Source organism: Meleagris gallopavo, chromosome 3, assembly GCF_000146605.3.
Source record: "Meleagris gallopavo isolate NT-WF06-2002-E0010 breed Aviagen turkey brand Nicholas breeding stock chromosome 3, Turkey_5.1, whole genome shotgun sequence".
NCBI classification, from domain to species: domain Eukaryota; kingdom Metazoa; phylum Chordata; class Aves; order Galliformes; family Phasianidae; genus Meleagris; species Meleagris gallopavo.
This window is the reverse complement of record NC_015013.2, coordinates 33,880,662-33,902,765: the sequence shown is the minus strand read 5'-3', so window position 1 is coordinate 33,902,765 and position 22,104 is coordinate 33,880,662.

The following is a 22,104-nucleotide window of genomic DNA, read 5'->3' as shown; positions in this document are numbered from 1 at the left end:
CTCATTCACTTCTCCATTCTTGCAGACTCCTAAATCCCCATCCAATCCATCTTTCTTTGCTCAATGTCCTCTTTTCTCTTCCTGTTGTTCATGTAAGGTAATCCTATTCTTTTTAGTTCATGATCCTAAGGGAATGTATACATAAAACATATAACATCCTTTTAGTACTTTATCTTCTGCCTTCTGTATCTCTGCGTATGATTCCTCCTTCACTGGGTTTTGGGTTTTGGTGTTTACCCAGCCTGTCCGGTCTCATTACCTCCTTTTTCCCTGACAGCAAATTGCTAGCAGCATATGTGTGAGCAGCATACCTTCTTCTCTTCCTAAAGCATATGCTTTCTACCTGCCACTGGAGAGAATTTTTTTCCTTGACAAAAGTGAATTGACTGCAGTCTCCAAGGGAAGCTCTCCGAGTACTTTTCAAGATAAAACAATTGTTATGTTTGCCTTTCCATTTCATAATCTCAGACAGTCTCTATCCTAGGAGTCTTCATATAAAGATGTACGTCTTTGAGAGAATATCAGTACTCCACAGAAACTCCTTTAAGAGCTTACCAGTCAAACCTTTTGTTTTGATGTGGCAGGCAGTCCTACATGTGGCCATTGCATATCAATTCTCCAGATGCTAAAAGTCATCACTGCAGTGTGCAGAGAACATGGAGATCTGTTGCAGGTTTCTCTCTGCAGAGGGGACTGAGCAGGATCTTTGAAAGAGCTGCAGTGCAGGGAACAGCCTGAGACTCCTCTGCATTGCTGCGTTGGTCTTCAGGGTGACTCTCAGACAGACAGGGGCTGAAGATCTTACTGTTGATGGTAGGAATCTATCATGGGTATATTGGTCAAACTTTTGCTTTCTTGTGTTCACACCAGTGTCTCAGACGTGGCTGTGCATCCAGTTAACAGTTCCAGTTCACTAAACTCACTGTTTGAGATAGGAGCTGCTCTTTGCCTGCTAGGTGTTGGTTCAGACAGACACACTGCCTCTGTGGTTATAGCTATACAGCAGAAGAGCATGTGAAATGTAATCTGGGAAGTGCGTTAGGCCAATAAAAAGGTGCAAGTGATGTTTTTGGTTTGCTGCTGCTATGAAAAGATCAGTTTTAACTGTTTCTACACATCAAAAAGAATATGAGTGTGTTTGATTGTGTGAGAAGTAGCTCGTAACGGGAGTTACATCATACCTCAAAGCAGGAGCTACACCTGGGATGTGAAATTCTGCAGTTCTCATAAAGTATTCAAAAATGCATTTCCATAAATGAGTAGCACTGAAAATTGCTAGCATTAATCTTTTGTTAATAAAAGGAAAAGAAAAGAAAGGCACTCTCCATGTCTATCCAAGCATCTGCTCCAAAAAAGGGTCAGCTGTGAGGTCAGATTAGGCTGCTCAGGTCTTCGTCCAGTCAGATCTGAAAATCTCAAAAGATGGACACTACGCAGCTTCCTGGACAATCTGTTTCAGTGTTGACTGTCCTCATGCTGAAACTGGTTCTTCTTACATCTGCTCTGAATCTCTCTTGGTTTTGTTTACGCTCACTGGTCTCCCTGCAGTGCACTGCTGTGAAGATCTGGGGCTCCATTTTCCTTGTGGTTTCCTCTTAGAATTCTGCTATCAAGTGCTCCAATTTAGAAAATCTTTCCTATACTGGGGATCCCAAAACTGGACACAAGATCTTGCTTAAAGATTAGGTTATGCTATGCAATTTCTGCACCTAAAAGGCCACTCCTATGAAGTGCAAGTCTGTCTTTCAATCGTTAAAGTTGGAAAAGACCTCTAAGATCATGAGTTCTAACCACCAACCCATCCCCACCACATCCACTAACCACGTCTCCCAGTGCCACATCCAGATGGTTCTTGAACACCTTCAAGGATGGTGATGCCACCACCTCCCTGGACAGCCTGTGCCACTGCCTCACCACTCTTTCTGAGAAGAATTTGTTCCTAATATCCAACCTGAACCTTCATTGGAGTAACTTGAGGCCATTCTCTCAATCCTACTGCTACATGGGAGAAGAGGCCATCCCTACTTTGCCACAGCCTCCTTCAACCTCCTTTCAATCCTTGTTGAGAGAAGTAATATCTCCCGAGCCTCCTCCCTTCCAGACTGAGCAATCCCCCTTCCCTCAAGTTATGATATTTTCTCCTTTACTAAGACGTACTCTCTACACTGTGGCAATACTGCATCTGGAGAAAAAAGACCTCCCTCCAGAGTATCTAAGAAGTGTCCTTGAACTGTGTTTCCATCCTTCCACTGGGCAGAAGGAAGAGCCAGTTGCAAACCCTATTATATATATAACCTGGGGTTTCTAGCCTAGCCATTTATTTAGGCTCAGTCAGGGGCTGACTGCACTACACAGAGGAAATGGCATATTAGTGGGAAAGCCAAGCAGCCCCTCACAAGTTCTGTATGAAAAATAAACTTATCTTCTGAATCAGAGGAAAATAAATGGGTACTATGTAAAATGCTTAAATATGGTCATTTCACCGAAAAATTGGTGATATATTATTTTAATATGCCTCAGGCCACCAGGTGGCAATATAAGAAAAAGGATAAACACATCTCCTGAACCTGCCATGTATATGTGAAAAATCAAAATAAATTTCAGATATATTCAGAGACAGGTATTTCGTCTCCTCCAAGTTGTTTAAATGCAGTGTTTCAGTGATAAGCATTTCTTATAACAAAATGCTGATTCTGAAAGCAATTTTTTCTGGTTTTGTCCTGCAGATGGGAAAACATCCATACAACTTCAGAAAATGATGTGCACCTCCTAATCACAATGTCCTATCATCTCTTATATAGGCATTCTTCCTCACCCCAATATCTCTATTTGAAGAGGATGTAAAATATTGTAATTTTCTTACTTTGATTTGCTGAAGTGAAAAAGGGACTACTTTCCTGCGTCTATTTTGCTGCCTCATTGCAGCATGTCTTGTGTTTTTTGATTGGTTGCTTAACCACACTGATGCCCCAGAAATGACTTCATTAGCTGGTGAAGTCCCATGCAACTCCTGAAGGCAGTGGCAATTTGAATTGAGTAGTGGCCATATGGATTGACATGATGAAGATCTCTCAAAGTCCAGCGATCTATGGTTCAGGCATATGGTTTGGGGTGGAGAAGAGAAGGCTCTGGGAAGACCCAATAGCAGCCTTCTGGTATCTAAAGCTGGGGGGGCTATAAGAAAGAAGGGGACAGACTCTTTAGCAGGATCTGTTGTGTTAGGACAAGATGAAATGTATTAAAACTAAAGAAGGGGAGATTTAGGTTGGATATAAGGGTCTGAGCAACTTGATCTTGCTGTAGACGATGCAGTTCATTGCCAGGGAGGTGGAATAGATAATCTTTAAAGGTCACTTCCAACTCTAAGAATTTATGATTCAATGAAATAGTTTTGAACTAAGAGATTTAGATTGGATATAAAGAAGTTTTTTACATTAAGGGTGGTGAGGCACTGGCTCAGGTTGCCCAAAGCAGTGGTGGATGCCCCATCCCTGGAGACACTCAAGGTAAGGCTGGATGGGCCTGTGAGCAACCTGATGAAGCTGTAGGTGTCCCTGTTCATTGCAGGGGCGTTGGACTAGGTGACCTTCAGAGGCCATCTCAAGCAATTCAATGATATCTTAAACCAGAGGAAGCATTCATGTGCTTATTAGCTGGATTTCTTTCTTCTCTCACGGATTTGTCCACCAAGGGAATTCCCCAGCTTAAGTCTGTGCCATGTGAAGAACCAGCTCCTGTTTGTTTTGGACATTAAAATGCCTGCTTGTTCTTCTCTATAAGGAAAAAGAAAAAAAAAAAAGCCATTTTCCACTGCCTTCATGTTGTTTCTGATGGGATACTCCACCCATGGGTTTCTTTTCTTTTTCAGGCTGAGCAGACCTACTGTAGCTGAGTCTCTCTTATGGTATCTGTGCAGTTCCTTTCATCAGTCTTATTGCCTCTTCTCTAGCACTACAATATTAATAGCAATTTAAAACTATTACTTTCAGCCTTTTCATTTATTAATATTTGCCTGGGAGTGTCCACTAAACCAAACTGCTTATTTTGATGTAATGACAAATGTTTTTTTTGTTTGTTTGTTTTTGTTTTAAAACAGAACTTTATTTGAAGCGGTTAAAGCACACAGTGTGAGTGTAATGCTGCCATACTTGCACAATATAGAAGGAAATGACTATACCTCCTGAGTGTGTGAGCAGTACAGTGACTTAAGTTTTTTCCATGTTAACCAGGAAGATCTTTTATAAGGCAAATGAAGTGTGAAACAGTGCCTTGCTCCTCCACAGCTCACTCACTGCAAGGTGTCTAAAGAGGTCCTCTGAAAGCAAGTAAAGCCTTGCTGGTCTTGGAGAGCTGTTCTTCTCCTGCTGGAGTACTGAAGTAGCCTGGTCAGCTGTAAGACATCAAAATGCGGTCTACTCACTGTTATGGAAAGTCATGTAAGAAGACATTATGCGCTTGTCTCAGAAAGAAGCGCCCAATTTCAGCCCACAGGTGTAGCAGAACCACAGCAAATGGAATTTGATGGAATTTGGGGCTGGGCTAGAAAGTTCCATGGTAGCACAACAAGGTTCTGTGAAGCAGGACACTTGCTGTTGAGCTGTGTTTCTGTGTAGGTATGGGAAAAAGGTGAACATATGCTTTTGAGGAAGCTCTTGTGTCCTTTCTGTGTTCCAGCAGTGCCATATGCACTCTCTGAGTCACTGGAATGAGGGAAGCATTTTCCTTATAATATCCTGTCGAATCCTGCACAAGGCTGCCCATGCACAGGTAGAGATTTTCGTGCTTATACAAAACCTTGTCTGAAATGCTCTGGAGCCTACTATGTTTGCTTTCCTTTTAGGTGCTGCAGAGAAAGTTTTGCTCCTCTGGGGAAGCAAGCCTGACAAGGTCTGCCTGGTCTGGTCATCTAAATATGGGGCTTGGGGTCATTCTTCAGTGAGGTCTTTTCTTTGCAGACATCTCCCCATCCTGCAGTACTGCAGGTACTCACTAGTCAGTGATGTCTGGAACTGGCCAGAGCTACTGACTGTGGCACCATCCCCGTGCTTCAATCCAGAAGTTGTTTGACATGTCTTGTGGCAGCATGTCTGCAGACAACACTTCACTTTGTCTCCAGAAAGCATACCATGTCACAGCCAGACACACTCTTTTTTTTTTTTTTTTGTCATCAGCAGTTGGCTAATGCGAACAATATTCACTTCCCAAGTGGCACAAATATGCAAATCAACCTTTCATAGGCTAATGGCCATATGAAGCTTTGCTAGCTGGCATTCATGACATGTGGAGACATGTTGATGCCGGATGCTTGCAGGGTTTTGGCTGTGCTGTTCTCATTTCCAGGAGGATTGTCAGTACCAGGCTATTTTGGGTGATCCACTGTGGGCCCGGATCAACGTCTTGTGCTTCTTTGAAAGCATCAGGCAGTGGCACTCCCCTGGGTGTGACAGAATCAGCTGGCCCCTGCATGGTGTCATGCTGTTGCCTAAAGCTCCCGGCCTGTCTAGCTGCTATAACAGTGCTCAGACACTGAACTAATGTCATGTTGTGACATCTCTGAGAGGTGGAAGTCTTTCAGGATGCAAACAGAATAATGTATCGTTCTTGGCGAAACCTTCTGGGGAATCGTGTTGTGAGGGGATGAGCAAATCTGCAACAAAGTCATCGGATTCTCTGGTCTTTTCAAACTACAGTGTCACCGTAAGTAGAATTTTATAATGAGATGAAGGTCAGTCATACTGGTAAACATGGAACTGGCAGACTTGGTATTTTTACGGGATTGCTATGAGCCCTGAAAGCCCTGACTTGATGGTCTCTGCTTTAATCCACCTGTGTGTCCTGCTGTTGGTGAGATCGTGTTTGTTCCATGGACTTCTATTTTAAATAGATGAGCTGACTTAAGGTACCCACTGGAAGGGCCTTCACTGGCCTTTCTGACAACACGTACAAGTATTCCAACACCAGCATAACCGCTTTGTTGCCAAAAACTAATCTAATTTATATCTATATTAGCCCCAAAATTTGTGTAGCTAACAATAATCAACTCTAATATCTCTTCGTGTTTGTCTATTATTGTCCTGAACCAGATTCATTTTCTATTTTCTTTCTTTGAAAAATGCAGGAGGGGAAGCAGAGGCCATTTTAGTGATCAATATTGGACTATTGAAACTAGCTGGAATTTGATCTGCCATCAGAAAAACAGAACTGCATTGTTGGTTTTCGGCCGTGACTCGATACATATATTAATCAGTGTGCTCCCCAAGACCTTTCATGCATTCTGCATCATGTTAGAAACATTAAAATATTAACAAACTTTGATCCCAGTGCAGCTGAATGCTCACTCAGCTCTGTTTTTAAGCTAGATTGCACTCAGTCTTCTGAGTTCATAGTAAACTCCAGAAACCAAGCTGAAAGCAGAGCACCACCATTCAGCAGCATCTAAACTCCTTGTTCAATTATTTAAAAGCTGCTCTGAGAGCATCTTTGGCAATGTGTTACAGATAGTTGTTGGTAGTACATTTCGTTAGGCTTTTTTTCCACAAAAAGAGCATCTCTCTGGCCCTCACCATTTCTTGTGAATGAGCTCATTATAGTTTCTGTGCAGCAATCCATTTGCCTCATTCCTTTCAGTAGCTTAGGGCTGCCAGAGCCCTTCCTCCATATATGCCATGAGGATGCCACCTTAAATATTTTAAATATTTAAATCACAAGATAGCTTGTAGTTTTCCCAGACAAAATTAACTGAGATTAACTTTTAGGAAATTAAGGAGGAGAGATGGATGTAGGAATGCACCTTCTTCTGCCCCTCAATATTTCAGCAGCAGCATTAGGCAACAACCAGCAAACAAAACCTTCCTCTTTCTCCCTCACTGCTCCTTCCAGGGGCCTTGGAAGTGGCTGCAGAAAAGCACGTGCGTGAAGAAGACAAATGGGATGCTGCCAGCCCTGCCTTTTGCACCAGGTCTTGGGGTGTTCCTGTGTGGGCTCTGTGCTATGGCTGCACAGGGCTGGAACAAACTGCCTATTGGCAATAGCAGCCAGCCTAGATTCCCCAGCATCTGACATGCTAGAAAGCAAAGGAAGGTATACACGCCTCTGTTCCTTTTTTATTTCTTTTCATCTCCCCTTCCTCATCTCCCCATTTGAGGCTGGTTTTGCTGTGTCTAAGGAAGTCTGGAGTATTTCTGAAACTTCCTTCATTTTGAAAAGGTCTCCTGAAAATTTTCCACTAGATACGGCCATGTGAAATCACACATCAGAAAGAGCTCCAGTGCTGCAAAGTGACATGCTCATCATCTTTACATTTCTCTCTCTGAATATCTTCCAGCATTCCTCCTTTCCATTTCAGCAACACCCTTGCTCAGCCTTAATTGTTGCTGCTTGTTGATCTCTGCACAGCACATATTTTTCAGGCAGCTTTACCACTGGAGCTGAAATATCTGTTAAGGATGGCAGAGGAGGAGCTGAGGAATATGGGCACATCTGCGACATGCACTTAGCTGGTGGTTAGGGGTCCTCAAATGACCAGGAGCTCTGGGTTTGTTTTCCTTACTTTGTGGCAGCAACTCTCATCCTCCAGCATGAATTTTCAGACTGTCAAGCGAACAGTAAGAAGCCCTTCTCGCTATGGACTGGCTGTGAATTGCATGACAATGAAACCATAATTAAAACATGCAATTCTGTGCCTTTTGTTGTCGCTGGCAGTCAGCTTGCTAACAAGTGACTTTGGTGACCCCAAGTGCCAGAAAGGCTGTGAGATAATTAGCAAAGGGAGGAGATGTGGTAGGGGAATAATATGCACATCTCCTGTCAGCTGAGCTGAATGCTGACCATAGCTTCTCTACACTGGTTTTCTTTTCCATCAGTAAATTTCAGCATGTCACTAAGTATCTGTTCCTCAGTTTCTCTCCAACAATATCCCTACTCCTGCATCCAATTTGTACCTCAACAGGGAGACTAATTGATTGCAGTTTACACATTTATTTTCTAAAGGTGACTACAAAGTGCTTTATTTAAAAACTATGGTTTCCTTACTGATGATCTTACAAGCAGACTTGCTTTTAATTACAAAGCATACCTCCTACCACAGAGTGATGAACAAGCAAGCTAAAACTGCCTGAACAAACCAAGCAACATTAATTAAAATGTAAAACAGGCCACAGCAATTAGGCTGGAGAAAAAGTACCTAAAATAATAAAAGTCCTTCCTTGCAGGTTAAGCTATCGGTCTCCATTCAACTCCCAGCTGTGGGAAGAAGAGTTTTTCCAGTTTGGTTTGGCTTTATTAGCAGCAACAATCTAAGAGTAATCATAAAAACATATGCAACAGCGTCATGTTCCTGTCATAGGCTGATTAATGCTAATGGCAGCAGATTAACAAAAACAAGGAGAGCACAGTTCACCTGGCAGCATGGCTTGCTATAGGCAGGATGTCATTTGTTGACAGGTGGCTTGAAGCGTGGATAACTCCAGAAGCAGCCAGGTGCTCATGCCAAATGTACGTGCACTGTGTCACATACTGAAATGCAGAACCAAACTGGCTGAAAAAACCAAATATCACAAAGTCCCAGCATGGCTGAGGCAGGCAGAGCCCTCTGAGCCCATCAGACCCCAGTCCAGCTCCTGCAGGACCACCCAGAGCAGGGTGCCCAGGCCCATGGCCAGACAGAGTCTGGAGATCTCTGAGGAAGAGACCCTACAGCCTCTGGGCAGCCTGTGCTAGTGCTTGCTCATTTACACAGCACACAAGTGCTCCTGGTGTTCAGATGGAACTTCCTGTGTTCAAGGTTGTGACCACTGCCTCTGTTCCTGGTACTGGGCAACACTGAAAAAAGCCTGGCTGCACCTTCGTTGCACCTTCCTTCAGAAATGTATAGACATCAACAAGATCCCCCTGGGCCTTCTCTACAAAAGCTGAGATGTGGAGGTTCATAAGGTAAGTCGTGGCTAGGGTGCTTGGGGTTCTCCCTGCTAGGGTGCCACAGTTCATTACCAGTGTGCGGCAGAATGTCCACCATCTTACCTAAAAGAGGGGAAGCTGAGGCTAAGCCTGGCAGCAAGCTGAAGTCAGGCTGGCAGGTCAGAGATATACCTACTCGTGCAAAAGGCAGACCTTGCAGGGAGGAGAGCAGATGTCACGGCAGCAAAACCTAATGCATGGCTGAAACATCTCCCCAGGCTCTGCTTCTCAGAGAATTTTCCCTGCAGGCCTCTCTCTCCAGCAGAGCTGAGCTGCCTCTTCTCTCTGGGAGATAGCAGGGGGCTGCAGGTTAATGAGCTGCACCTGCTGCTGAAACAAAGCTGTAATTATTCTGTGTTTTTCCACGGAGCTGGGTTATTGGGCTGCAGGGTGGCTGTGGGGTGTTGTTTTCCTGGGGTGTGGAAGTCGAAAGGCTGTGTTTGTGCTCTGGGTAAGGCTGCCAGAGAGAAACTAGGAAGCTCCATGTTTATCAGGGCAAAGGACATGTGCAGGTACTTTTGCTTATGGCTTTTTGTGTCCAAGTGTTGCCTGTAGACTCACTCAAGCCTCTGAGAAATCCAACAGATACTTTGAAATGGGATTTTGTGGAGAATTATGGCAAGGAATTTGGGCAATTCAATGCCCAGAGGCCAGTGTACACACACTGTGTCAGATGTTGAAATGCAGAACCGAAGGGGCTAGGAAAAGCAAAAATCACAGAGTTACAGCACGGTTGAGGTAGGCAAAGCCCTCTGGGCCCAGCAGGGCCACCCTGAGCAGGGTTTCCAGGCCCATGGCCAGGTGGAATCTGGAGACCTCCAAGGAGACTCCACAGCCTCTCCGAGCAACCAGAGAGGCACTGAATTCTTATGCTTGATAAAGGTATAAGGGCTGACAGAATAAACACGTCAGTGTTTCTGCTGTATTTGTTCTGGAATTAGGAAAATTGTTTAAAGTCACTTCCTAATATAGGGAACAGACAGGAAAGATAACGGGCATCAGTATCTGTGTACACTAGCAAATAACTTGGAAACCAATATTGAGTACTTTCTAAAGCATCTTTCATGCAAACAGTAACCTGAGCTGTTTAAAATAATCAATGTAAGCTCAAAACTCAGTAACAAAAAAAGTTTACTGCTAGGAGAGCATCCTGCTTTTTCCTTAAATGTTGATGCTGCTGTGCAAATAGTTAAGTCATACCAAATAAATGAGTATCTCCAGATACACTGTTAACTAACAGAAAATAGAAGCTGAAAATTGTGGTTGGGAAAAAAACTGATGCTCTTGTAGGAAAGTACGAAAATGTTTCAATTTGGAAGATTAAACAATGCTTTGTTTTAGTGCTGGCTGATGCTGGGGATGATGGCAGCATCTCTCCGCTCCGCTGCACATCCTATTGCCCAAGCACGTGGCCCAGCAGCATCCTGGATGCGACATGGAGCTGTTGTGCTATTAGCAGTTTCTCCCTGCTCAGCAGTGCTTCTTGGCAGTGAAATTGTCTTGCTCTGCGACAACAAAATCGATCAGCAGCCTCCTCTGGGGTCTCAACGCCACATTGCTGCTTACACTACATAAACTAATTTGATATTCTTCACCATTCTGTTTTGCTGCATTGCTAGTAGCAGTTCTGGATAATATTAAGAATGAAAAATTGGGGAAGTGAGGTGCTTTTACAGACCTACTAGACAGCTCCAGATTCACCTTTAAGCCTGCTTCTCCTCGAAGTGTCTATGTCACAGTGAAAGCCCTTGATATCAGTGTGAAATTGCATCAGTTCATTATGCAGGCAGGAAACCTGCCTGTCCAATGTCCATTTAGGCCGAAACAAGTAGTTTCCTGAAATACTGTAGAAATGCAGATTAGCATCCTTTATTGGAATCATTTGACACCAAATTATTATTTTTTTATGCGTAGTCAGGGATTGGAGCTGGCAGTGGCTGTGCCTTTGCTGTGAGTGAATGAGAGATGCACTGGGTGCTTTTTATTTGGGTCACTGGTAACATTTCATTTTCACAGCAGAATATTTGATTATATATTTTTTGCATAATGAAGCAGTGGAAACCCACAGCAGTCCTCCCTTAGAAAAGACAGCTGGATGATACATATTTAAATAGCCTGAATGGGCTTTCCTGTAAGCATTAAGCCCAAGCAGGGAGCTGCCTTCTCCTGCCCAAGCCTGGGGCTGGAGTGAGGCCTGCTGAAAACCGTAACAGCTCTGTAAGGAGGAGAAATTGAAGGCCTTTCTTGCACTGCAGAGGAAGTTGCAGGTAGGTAAGTTATAACTAAGTGTTTGGCAGAACCACCTTCCTGCAGCCTGGTCACAGCACTGGAGTAATGCAGGATCCAGCCTCCGGCCACCTCTGCAGTTTGCCTTGAGCTCTCGGGGTGGGAGAAGTTGAAAGCAAGCAGGTTGCATAAATTCATAACAAAAATGAGTATAGTGAGGTTGCCACACTTCTATTTCTTCCTCTGGAGGCTGAGAATGAAAGATGCGTTTCCAGTAGGCAGGGAGTGGGTGTGTGAGAGCTGCGTGTGTGCTCCTGTTCCCACCATCTGGTAAAGGGTGAACATTTCAGGGGAAAGTATCCTGACAGCAGAGTTCATCTTGGATTAGCAAATCACAGGAAAACCATCCATTTGGTTGCCCTGACTTCAGTGACTGAAGAATAGAATAGGGAAGGAATAGATAAAATGAATATTGTCAGATCACCAGTAGCCAGAATTGCTGTCAGAGAGAAGATAAAATGCACGTGGGCTGTAAGAGAAAAGCCAAGAGGGTCTACTGAGGGCCATGTGCAGGTGACACACCCCTATAGCCACTCAAGCAAGTGCCCTTGACACAACAGAGGCTTGATTCAAAGTGAGCTTCTTGAATAGGGGGATGATTCCTAGGGGAAGGGTGAGAAGAAAAGGACACAAACTGAAACACGTGAAATTTGATTTATACATAAGAAAAATCTTTATGGTGAAGGTGGTCAAACACAGGAACAGGCTCCCTGGAGAGGTTCTGGAGTCTCAGTCTTTGGAGATCTTCAAAAGCTGGCTGGGTGTGGCGCTGGGCAACCTGCTTGGAGTGGCCCTTCTTGATGCAGGACATTGAATCAGACAACCTTCAGAGTCCCCTTCTGACCTTAGCTGTTCTGTGAAGAGAAGGATTGGACTGCTATCTGGTTGTGGAGGAGCAATGGGAAGAGGATTGGAATGGCAAAGGTATGACCCTACTTTTTCTGCTTCTGTTGAAGCCCTTTTTTCAAGGGTAGGACAGAGAAATCAAGTACAGCAATGAGCTCTGCAGATGTGAACAAGTTTCACAAGTAATGTGCATGGAGTCCTTGTTTTTACTATGCCTGTGATTTAACAATAACTAATGAAGAGCTTCGGCGCTGTTTTAATCAATGACAGCAACCTACTTACCTGGTAGAAGAAGCCACAGAAGAGGGTTGGCCTGCGGAGTCTGAGTGGCTCTCAGTGTGTGCAGTACCATCCATCTAAGGAGCCAGCTGGGACCACCCGTCAGTGGTGGCATGGCAAAGCAGAGCAGCACTACTAGCTGGGGTGGAAGATTTGTGGCACAAGCAGTTAATAACAAGAGTATTTATGGCCAGTGTAGGCCTAGCTAGTGATGGACAGATGAGTCAGTTTATCAAGATTAGCAGCCTGGAGCATCAATTCTGATAAGACTTCCCTATCTAGGTGGAAAAGGCAGTATTTCCTCTGGGACAACAGATTGATTTGTGCCTTACATAGATTTCTTTGTGCTTAGGCATCGAAGTACTACAACCAGGAGCAGGTCTGGAAAAGGACACAGGCAAGTTTCTTACTCGTCTTCTTTAAGATGCGGATGCTCTGTTTTTTAGGACTGATTAATTTTTTCCATGCTGAAATATTGTCTGTCTTGTTTTCCTTTTCTGATTATGTAAAGCTCATTTATAGAACTTCTGCCTTCAGCATGTACTTGAGCCCCCAGAAAACACAATGCAACTTCCTAATTTCTAGGTGGAAGCTTTTAGTGCCCTCTCAGAATTGAGCCAGCCTTATTTCTGCCAATCAGTACCCAATAGGAGAAGTCTAGTCTTTCTAAAAGTCATTAGTTACCTTGTTTCTTCAAGTAGGCTGTTTTTCTTGTGTGAACCAGTCCATCAGTTAAACAGTGATTAACCCCGTGTTCCGCATTACAAATTGACCTTGAGTTCATTTCTTGTCACAAAGTGAAGCATTACAGAAAGCAGCTAAAGTTCTCCAATATCTTAAAGGCCAACATCGTCTTGAGTCATTTTGTGACAACTGCAATTGCCTGAAGCATGAAAACAGACACCTCACAGCTTAGCTGAAGCAAGCTGAGACACATGGTGTTTTCAACAGAAGAGACCTCGATTTTGGTAATAGTTCTTTTATGCTTATTTTCTAGGGTCTTCACCTATGCAGGTTTTACTGCAAAATTTCCAAGGTATGAAGAGTCAATAGATCACGAGAGGGTGATGGGTAACATTTAGCAGGGCTTGAGAATTGCTAACAATGGCTGAGGGTGGTGTACATGTTGTTACTTTATTCTTTTATATTTTGCCCTGAGAAAAATGTATTTTACCCTTAGTCCAGAAGCTTGGATAACTTTTAAAATGCTTATTTTAGGTGTAGTTTAAACAGCAGACAAATTTGTCAGTAAGCTACTTAGCTGAAAACTTTCTTTAACTGCCTAATTTGCCATGTGGTGTCTTGTTAGAAAGCCTAAACAGAGTGGATAAGAGCTAGCTAGAACTGCCAACATCTTTGCATAAGCAGAGCTTATTTTCCTAAATTTGAAAGCTGCCTAAGGAAGGTACATTCTTTCTTGAGAGTGAGACCTGCTGTTCTTAGAGATGAGGGTTAACAGCACAGACACAAAGCAAATAACAATGTTAGGAACTGTAAGACCTGGCTTCCTGTCCTTCTGCTGGTGGAACTTCTTGATTTGAGGATGCTGAGCACTATCAAAGCTGCCTAATGCATGTGTGCTGTAGCAGTGTTGTGGTTAAACAGAGAAAGTTCTGTCTGCAAATATATCTTCCGAGCACCTCCTGCTATCCAACATTTCTCAATTTAAAGGTGATGTAGGCTGGGGAGAAATGTTCTGGAAAACAAAGTGTGTGAGGCACTAATTGCCCTTTAAGTCCCTCTCCATTTGGTGTTTCTTTTTCATTAGTTTCACTGGCTGTTCCTCACCATCCCTAATGAACTAGCTGGAATCAAGTGTGCTATTCACCAGCTGTTGAAGGAATTAGATGTATATTCTGTTATATACATTATGGTACAACATCTTTAAAATGCAGTAGAAGAAAACATCTGGGCTCACATACCTCAGTAAATGTGAACGGATGTTTAAGGAAAATCAGCTTTGGTAATTCAGGGGTCTGCCACCATGCAGAACTCTCCCATCAGCTCATCCTGTGTTGCAGACTTCTGCTCCGTTCTCTAGATTTGGCCGCTCTAAGTATCTGTAGTGACAGAACCTAAAACTGGTATTTTCATGTAATTTAGAAGTCTTCCAGCTGTCTGACAGACTGTTAGGGAGGTGAGGATATGTTATAGACCTATAAATACTCTTGTAAGAACAACAGAAAACCAATGTCAATTTTCTTCTCCCATTTGGCAATACTCCAAGCATTTGCTGTCTAAGAATATCAACTTTTTGCAGCAAATTGGTGCAGTGAAACAGGCTAGGTCAATTTTTCTCATTCCCTCAATGACTGGAAAAGAAAAACAGAAAGGTTGCTACCAGACTATGGAAGATAAGGAGATAAGGAGAACTATGAGATGAGATTAATGTTTCCTATAACATGCCTCAGGCAGTAATAAAGACAACACATTAGATTTTAATAAAACATCAGCAACAAAAAAATATCTGTTTCATTTTCCCTTAATGTAAGAGAAAATTGAGACAGGCAAGGAACAAACCATCTATCTGACATGGTGAGATCAGTTACCTTGCTGGTTCACCCATGCTTAACAGAGAAACATGTATTTGGCAGGTTTTGGGACTGGAAAGGTCTTCAGTTTGAAGGAAAGATAGATTTAAAACTTTTTAGGCAAATCTAGCCATAGTCACCATATAATCACCTAGTCTTTTGTCTTGTGGTTATCTCTGCTTACTGCTATCTCCCCAGAATTTTACTGATACTCCGAACCAGAAGGGAATCTTTTCTTCACAGCTGAGCTGAGGAGGTCTGCTCCCCAGCTATCAACATGGCAAGCATGGAAGAGGTAAAAGAGAAGAAGAATATAAATTAACAGAATTCTCCATGCAGTAGAAGCTAAGTCGTTGAGGACCAAGAGTACTAAACCATGAGTGACTGCTTAAGTGGTACCTTTTGAGGACAGCAGCTGAGGCCAATGACCTAGGTAAAACCCAGGCTTCAAAGAGCAGAGATTAACTGACATAAGTCTTACTGTTTCTAACTGGGAATGCAAGTAACAGAATCACCTGCCTGCTGGACTAGCATTTGGTTTCTCAGGGGATTATGACCTTGCATTAGCAGCAAAATGCCCTGTTAATCCCTCCTTCAGGAAATGTTTCCCTGTTCTGTATAAGGATGCAAGCGCATTAGTGGAAAATACACATATGTACACAATATGGATCCCTCCAGGAGCTGGTTGTAGGCATGCAGCCTGTCCAGCAGCCATCCTAATCACCCAGAGCTCCCTAGCTGCTAACACCTGCATCATAAGAGCTCCTGAGACCCACAAGCATACACCACTAGCTGGTGCTCATGGATGCACATCTATGCTGTGGGCTCTCCAGCTACAGGTCTTGGACCCCCTCCCTGTCCAGCAGCTGGCCTGGGATCCTCTAATCTCTAGACACCTCCTCTGCTCATGCCAAGGTATGCCTCAGCTGGCCTCCAGGCTCCACAGATCCCTTCCATAGCTGGTTTTGGCTTCCTGGTCCCTCCAGCAGCCAACCCTCACCCACGGCTCTCTGCCATCCAGCCCAGACTTGTAGCTGCTGCAGTACCTCTCACCAGTGAGTCCAGCCTGATGTTCCCTGGTGATCACACAGAAATATATCAGTTGCTTTTATCCCTTCAATCTCTTTTTTTTCCCCCTATGCTTATTCCTTGATCCCTCACTGTTCTTGACTATTCTTCCACATAAACACTCCTTACAGGGGCTTGCACAATCTCCAGATATTATTTCCTTACATACCACGTAGAGTCCCACACCACAGGCAGAAACTCCCTCCTAGGCTGTAAGATGATCTGGAGAACCTTTCCTGCTGAACCTCATCCTGGGACTGTGGGCTGAGCATCCCTCAATGAGGAGCCAGATCAGGGTGCTCCTCTCTGATTAAGCTTATGGGATTCAGCTGCTTTCAGCTTTGTGTTGTTGGAGATGGATCCTCACAAGTTAATTGCTTTCCTACAATGCCAAGGCAGTGATGATGTCAGGGTGTTCTGTTTTTCTCATTGAGTTATTGGGGTTTCCCTGCCAGTCATCATGGAGATGGTTTTTTAGATGCATAATCTAAAAGACGTCACACAGAAATTTGGTAAATGAGTTGAACAGCTGAGTCTTGGTAGCAAAATTAATTAATTAAATAGATAAATCTAAATAAAATGACTTGCAGAACTCTGCTTTTATAGGAAGGCTGAACATCCCCAGCTGTCCTTGCAGTTAAGGGGAGGTGAAGCTAATTAAAATTGCTCAGGGTTATTGCCAGCAAAATGGCACGGAAGTACTGCATTCATTATTTAGTAAGTTTTGTACTCTATACTCCACCACATAACCTTACTATTATAAATCGTAGTATACTCAAAGAACAGCTAAAAGAGCTTGTTTTTTTGCCATATGTTCATTTCACATTTGTTTAATTCTTTACTCGTGAAGCTATTTTTGGTTCACACTCTTAAATTAAAAATGAAATTGGCCTATGGATGCCAATTTGAATTTAATCATTAAAAGAAAAGCCCAACAAAACACAGAATAAGGGAAATTTATAAAAGAAGAAAAATGAAAGCTATTGATAAAGTTAGCTATAAATCTAAATTGTAAATACTGGTATTAGTCACTGCACGTTTCTCCTCTACAAAAATAGCAACAATTTATTAAAAGAAAATGTATGAGCCTAGATTATCCTGTCAAAAATTCCATGATAAATGATAAATCAACATAGTATTTATTTAATATTTCTCATCTGCTTGTGAATATGCGATTATTTTGACCCTGAACATAGGACTCTGATGTTCCAAATTCTACACTATAAAATCAATGTGCTTAAACCTACGCAACTTGTCCATACATCTGGGCAGCAGTTTCTGATGTAAAGCTTTGGCTTTGGAAAAATGTGGAATCTTATTCTATACTTAATCATTTTCAGGAAGACTAACTGCTTTTCTAAAACTGCTTTTAATACATACAACCATACATATGTTTTCTCCCTTCTCTAGACTCTGTTTTGTTTTACAGTATGCCCTTGCCCTGCTTTATGGTTTTCCATCTGGGATCACTGAACCCAACTCCTGGTCCCACACAGGACTACTCAAAACCCTGTGTCTGTCTGAGAGCACTGTCCAAATGCATCCTGAATTCCGGCACTCGGAGCCAAGCCCACAGCCCTGTGCAGCCCGTTCCATGCCCACCACCCTCTGGTGCAGACCCTTTCCCTGACCCCCAGCTGCCCCTCCCCTCACACAGCTCCATGCCGTTCCCTCGGGCCCTGTCGCTGTCACACAGAGCAGAGCTCAGCGCTGCCCCTCCGCTCCCTGTGAGGAGCTGCGGCCGCCATCAGGCCTCCCCTCAGCTTTTCTACTTAGTTTGCATTGAAAATAATGCCTCCTATTTTTTTCCATGGAAACTACAACAGGTACAAAGAACACTATAACACTGTTGGATAGAGCACATTCTCACCCACAAAACAGTATCTTTCAACATAGTCACCACCATTAGCTATGCATTTTCACCAGCAGTGAACAAGAGCCTGCATGCTGCCCTTGTAAAACTGTGCAGTGGTGGAGATGACTCTCTGTTGCTGTTGCCACTGCTGAAATGCATCACCCACTGCCTTACTGTGATTATATCCACTGTTTGGTCTACATAAACATTCAGCAAGCATTTATGTCAGTGGGTGCGAGTTCATCTGTATGGAGGAATTCAATTACACACTTTTGCTTCATCAGCACTTCCATGTAGGACACCATTGTGTCAGACTGTCGCTCTGCTGCCATCTGTTGCGCGGCAACAAAGTATAAAGGAATATTGGAAGGAAAGTTCAGTCTCTACTGCCATACCACCAACATCTGCCTCTATGACATTGTGGGCCAACACCATAAAATAACAGGCATTGCTTTTGGAGCATCCCTCATTGTTTTTGGCTCTTTTTGTGGTGCTATGCTTACTTTTCTTGAGTCCTCAGGGACAGCAAGTTTAGAAGAAAGGGTTTGCAGTGACCCAAATTCTTCACCAGGAAGACTTCTGTGCTGGGAGCAGATGCCCTTCCTCCAGTCCTAGGTTACCTGAACAGTCTCACCACTTTCTTGTATTGGTGACCTAGCAAGCTGTACAACCTCCTTTTCATTTTTAGACATTTGCCACATGGAGTTGAGGCTTGCTATCATAGAATCATAGAATGGCCTGGGTTGAAAAGGATCACAATGATCATCTAGGGTCACCAACCACCAGAATAGGCTGCCCAGAGCCACATCCAGCCTGGCCTTGAATGCCTCCAGGGATGGGGCATCCACAACCTCCTTGGGCAACCTGTTCCAGTGCATCACCACCCTCTGTGTGAAAAACTTCCTCCTAATATCCAAGCTAAACCTTCCCTGTCTCAGTTTAAAACCATTCCCCCTTGTCCTATCACTATCCACCCTTGTAAACAGCCATTCCTCCTCCTGTTTGTAGGCTCCCTTCAAGTACTGGAAGGCCACAATGAGGTCTGTCCGGAGCCTTCTCTTCTCCAGGCTAAACAATCCCAGTTCTCTCAACCTTTCCTCATAGGAGAGAGGCGCTATTGCAGAACCAGCTTTAAAAGAGCAAGACAAAGCACTTGGTTCCCAACTTGTTAGTAACTTCAGTAGTCATAATCATACTAAGTTCGCATCTGCCCAAAACAGCCCAATAAGTCATCAGTCATCATGCATTTAATGCACATAATGTAGCCCACATCTAGCAATAACAAATCTGCATCTCCTGGTTTATATCTTCAACAGATTTTGTTCTTGGGGATTCATGCCCTTTCACCTGGCAAGGAAGTACTTGGGCAGCTATCTGACAAACCATGAGGCGGACAGATGTGTTTGGTGTTTGTGAGGAACAGTTCTGGCCTCTAAAGAAACAAAAAGTGCTGAAAGTGAATAGTCAAGAGAAATGCAGAGGAGAATTCTTAGGGCTTGAAGCCAGAAACTCTCAGAAACAGGACTGAACTGAAAAATAGGAGGGAACTAGGTAGGACAAGAAAGAATATTGTAATTTATGGGTAGCCAAATAACTGCCTGACAGGTGCAAAAGCAAGTTAGCAGAGTGTGGGATGTTTTTAAGCAGAAAGGTTTGTTGTTGATGAAGAACAGTTCTGCACACAGTGACTGAGCCTGGAGCCATGCCAGAATGAAGGCATCTGAGATGCAGAACTTCAGCAAGAAGGGATCCACGGCACACTGAGCCACTGATCTGTGTGTTAAATATAAAGCAGACTACGATGCACAGAGCAGTGTGTTGCATGATGTACCGCAGACGTCAAAATAAATCTTTGCCAAATGCGTAAACACATCCCTGAAAGGCATGTGATAGGTCACTCTCCTCATCTCATGGAATTATGAGACCTTTTAGTGACGTACAGACAGAAAATTTCTCTGTCACTGACACAGGACCAAAACACCTGCCTTAGACAACCATTGTTTACATGGTGCAGCTTAAAGCATCATGTATCAGTGAAGAAAATATGCAAGTATATTGCAAAGAGTGGGGGAAAGTTTGCAACAAATAACATCCCTCTGGCCAAGAGTGTCTATTCATCAAGGGGAGTCTGAAAGAAAACATGACTGCAACATCTCACCATGGCAGCTATGCCAGGAAAGAAGAGCGCAAGCTCATGTGGTATATCAGAGTCAAGTGAGATGGTAGAGTAAGAGGAAAGTATATTTGAAGTAATAAACTGGTGACTGGGATTAGCAAAGCTAAAAGATGGCCTCATGCTTTGGGATAAGGATCACTGACGATGATTATGATGATGTGATGAACTTCCCAGCCCAGAGGGAAGATGATGCTTTCCAAAGGGCCAGATAAAGGCTGGGATGGACTTTTGGATGAACCCATGGTCTCCATAAATCATTCATTTGTGCATTTCCACTTATAAACATTGTGCTTGTCCTGTCCTGTAAAATTAAAACTCACAGAAAGCCCAACTCCTTTCCTTAAGGAGTTTTAATGTGTATAATTGCAGAACAGTATGCTGTAAACACCATTTCCCTATAAGAACAGAAAAAGGAAAGAATAAGATGAAAAGTCATTATTTGCTTACCAGTATAGTGCTAGCAATGTGATGTTAATACAATGAAGTCAATGCAACTTTTATATAGAATAGATTAAAAGAATGGAATATCAATGAAAGGATAGCCTTAATCCAAAAGAGATAGAAATTTATGAGAAACATCTTTTCATCATTTTGAACAAACCATACTGAATTAATTTGAGCAAGGTTGTCTAAATTCTGATATATTCATAAATGTTTTTATACATGCCAAGCTGAAGTAGGTCCTGATAAAAGGAGTGTCTTCCTGGTCTCTTTCTATATATGCAGCCAGAGCAGCAGAATGATCATCAAAGCCATTGGCAAAGTGCATAAGCAGAGATTTAATTCTCAGAATTGCATTTGGTTACAAAACTTTGAGAGGTCTTTCTTTATGTAGAGCATCCTACTGCAGCATCAAAATATGATGAACCAAATTCACAGAATCACAGAATCGTAGGGGTTGGAAGGGACCTCCAGAGATCATCGAGTCCAATCCAATTAATAAAAGGAATTCATTATTACTTGAAGTCTGCCTATGACAAAGTCTGGGACTGAGTTTTCTTTTTAGAATGTGGATTTTAATCTATGTTAATGTTCCCATCAGCAGGGTAAGTTAATGAGGCCCAAGCTCATTTTATTATCTTTTATCTGTCTGCAGCTCTAAACTCCTACCCGCATGGCCTGAGATACGCACTTTGCATGTTGGATGAGGAAAGGCAGTTTGTATTTGAGCATTTGCACAGCACAGACGTGAGTGCTCTGTGGTTGGTGTTCTCCATATGGGGAAGTTCATTTTGTTTCTGTCTTGCTTGAAAACAAACAAACAATATATCAGCAACAAGACCATAAAAAATAGCAGCAAATAAGGGATATGAAAAACTGTTGCAAGCATGCCTGCTAGAGCTGGGTGTGCATTTTGTCTTTTTAGATGACAATGAGCGGTTACTGACTGCTGACGTAGGCTGGAAAAAATAGAAAGCTTATTTAAGGGAGGTTGTATTAAAATAGGCACTTTTTAATGCTTGAAGCTATTTTGATCACATTTGGGTCTCCTGAGGAGAGTGCTCCTTCTGACTTCTCAAGTAAGGTCTGACAACTTTTTCAGGATTTGAAGATATCAGATATTCAAATATTGGTAAAATCTACCCGGAGAACAAAGGAAGTGAGACATGGAGTTGAGCTGGTAGAATAGCTGAAAAAGATGCAGGAAAATACATGACAATTCATTCAAGCCTAGAAGTAGAGAGGAGGCAGCAAGTTGTGGAGTCACTATCCCTGGAAGTTTTCAAGAAAAAGGTAGATGTGGCACTCAGCAATATGGTTAAGAGTGGCCACAGGAGTGGGTTGATGACTGGAGTAGATGATCTTGGTGGTCCTTGCAACCTTAATGATTCTATGAGTCTGGCTGCCCTGGAATCACTGCTCCCATCTAGTAACCCAACAAATAAGCCAACTAAACTACAGTAGATGTCTTTAGATTCATTAGTTGGCCATTCATAATACTGGAATGAGGCCAACAGCAGTGTGCTGTGAGCAAATGGCCACAGCATGAAGACCAACCTGTGCTGGCCACAGCCTAGGGCAGCCCAAACCAACATCTCAAGGTAACCCAACCCTGGCTTTGTTCCACAGCTGCATAGTCATTTAAATCTGTGATACATCTTTTTTTT